The following is a 2,926-nucleotide window of genomic DNA, read 5'->3' on the forward strand; positions in this document are numbered from 1 at the left end:
AGCTGCAAATGCCACTTTCAGCTTAGCTGTGCAGAGGAAGAACAACAAGAAGAAGAAGTATCTCGAAATATGTCCGTCAGGCCCGTTCCTTTGAGCTGAATCTGCAAATATCTCGGAAACGAAGCGAGCTATGGCAAAATGTTAAGAGACGTTTTTTGTAGTGAATTATGTTTCCTACAATTTATGTTCTATGATATTTTTTGATCAGAAGCGTAGTTTTCGAGATATATCGAGATATTTAAAAGTTCCGAAGCCGCACCAACATAATAGAGATACAGAAACACCGTGGCTCCTTTCTTTGAGATAACTCTGCACTAGTGCGAGCCGCAAATGCCACTTCCAGCTTAGCTGTGCAGAAGAAGAACAACAAGAAGAAGAAATATCTCGAAATATGTCCATCAGGACCCTTCCCTTGAGATAAATCTGCAAATATCTCGGAAACGAAGCGAGCTATGGCAAAATGTTAAGAGACCTTTTTTGTAGAGAATAATGTTTCCTACAATTTACGTTCTATGATATTTTTTGATCAGAAGCGTAGTTTTCGAGATACATCGAGATATTTAAAAGTTCCGAAGCCGCACCAACATAATAGAGATAAAGAAACACCGTGGCCCCTTTCTTTGAGATAACTCTGCACTATTGCGACCTGCAAATGCCACTTCCAGCTCAGCTGTGCAGAAGAAGAACAACAAGAAGAAGAAATATCTCGAAATATGTCCGTCAGGCCCCTTCCCTTGAGATAAATCTGCAAATATCTCGGAAACGAAGCAAGCTATGGCAAAATGTTAAGAGACCTTTTTTGTAGAGAATTAAGTTTCCTACTTTTTATGTTCTATGATATTTTTTGATCAGATGCGTAGTTCTCGAGATATATCAAGATATTTAAAAGTTCCGAAGCCGCACCAACATAATAGAGATACAGAAACACCGTGGCCCCTTTCTTTGAGATAACTCTGCACTATTGCGAGCTGCAAATGCCACTTCCAGCTTAGCTGTGCAGAGGAAGAACAACAAGAAGAAGAAGTATCTCGAAATATGTCCCTCAGGCCCGTTCCTTTGAGCTGAATCTGCAAATATGTCGGAAACGAAGCGAGCTATGGCAAAATGTTAAGAGACGTTTTTTGTAGAGAATTATGTTTCCTACTTTTAATCTTCTATGATATTTTTTGATCAGATGCGTAGTTCTCGAGATATATCAAGATATTTAAAAGTTCCGAAGCCGCACCAACATAATAGAGATACAGAAACACCGTGGCCCCTTTCTTTGAGATAACTCTGCACTATTGCGCGCTGCAAATGCCACTTCCAGCTTAGCTGTGCAGAAGAAGAACAACAAGAAGAAGAAATATCTCGAAATATGTCCGTCAGGCCCCTTCCCTTGAGATAAATCTGCAAATATCTCGGAAACGAAGCGAGCTATGGCAAAATGTTAAGAGACCTTTTTTGTAGAGAATTAAGTTTCCTACTTTTTATGTTCTATGATATTTTTCGATCAGAGGCGTAGTTCTCGAGATATATCAAGATATTTAAAAGTTCCGAAGCCGCACCAACATAATAGAGATACAGAAACACCGTGGCCCCTTTCTTTGAGATAACTCTGCACGATTGCGAGCTGGAAATGCCACTTACAGTTTAGCTGTGCAGAAGAAGAACAACAAGAAGAAGAAATATCTCGAAATATGTCCATCAGGACCCTTCCCTTGAGATAAATCTGCAAATATCTCGGAAACGAAGCGAGCTATGGCAAAATGTTAAGAGACCTTTTTTGTAGAGAATAATGTTTCCTACAATTTACGTTCTATGATATTTTTTGATCAGAAGCGTAGTTTTCGAGATATATCGAAATATTTAAAAGTTCCGAAGCCGCACCAACATAATAGAGATACAGAAACACCGTGGCCCCTTTCTTTGAGATAACTCTGCACTATTCCGAGCTGGAAATGCCACTTCCAGTTTAGCTGTGCAGAAGAAGAACAACAAGAAGAAGAAATATCTCGAAATATGTCCGTTAGGCCCCTTCCCTTGAGATAAATCTGCAAATATCTCGGAAACGAAGCGAGCTATGGCAAAATGTTAAGAGACCTTTTTTGTAGAGAATTAAGTTTCCTACTTTTTATGTTCTATGATATTTTTTGATCAGATGCGTAGTTCTCGAGATATATCAAGATATTTAAAAGTTCCGAAGCCGCACCAACATAATAGAGATACAGAAACACCGTGGCCCCTTTCTTTGAGATAACTCTGCACTATTGCGAGCTGCAAATGCCACTTCCAGCTTAGCTGTGCAGAAGAAGAACAACAAGAAGAAGAAATATCTCGAAATATGTCCGTCAGGCCCCTTCCCTTGAGATATATCTGCAAATATCTCGGAAACGAAGCGAGCTATGGCAAAATGTTAAGAGATCTTTTTTGTAGAGAATTATGTTTCCTACAATTTAGGTTCTATGATATTTTTTGGTCAGAAGCGTAGTTTTCGAGATATATCGAGATATTTAAAAGTTCCGAAGCCGCACCAACATAATAGAGATACAGAAACACCGTGGCCCCTTTCTTTGAGATAACTCTGCACTAGTGCGAGCCGCAAATGCCACTTCCAGCTTAGCTGTGCAGAAGAAGAACAACAAGAAGAAGAAATATCTCGAAATATGTCCGTCAGGCCCCTTCCCTTGAGATAAATCTGCAAATATCTCGGGAACGAAGCGAGCTATGGCAAAATGTTAAGAGACCTTTTTTGTAGAGAATTAAGTTTCCTACTTTTTATGTTCTATGATATTTTTTGATCAGATGCGTAGTTCTCGAGATATATCAAGATATTTAAAAGTTCCGAAGCCGCACCAACATAATAGAGATACAGAAACACCGTGGCTCCTTTCTTTGAGATAACTCTGCACTAGTGCGAGCCGCAAATGCCACTTCCAGCTTAGCT

The sequence above is a fragment of the Osmia lignaria genome, unplaced genomic scaffold, assembly GCF_051020975.1.
Source record: "Osmia lignaria lignaria isolate PbOS001 unplaced genomic scaffold, iyOsmLign1 scaffold0012, whole genome shotgun sequence".
Lineage (NCBI taxonomy): Eukaryota > Metazoa > Arthropoda > Insecta > Hymenoptera > Megachilidae > Osmia > Osmia lignaria.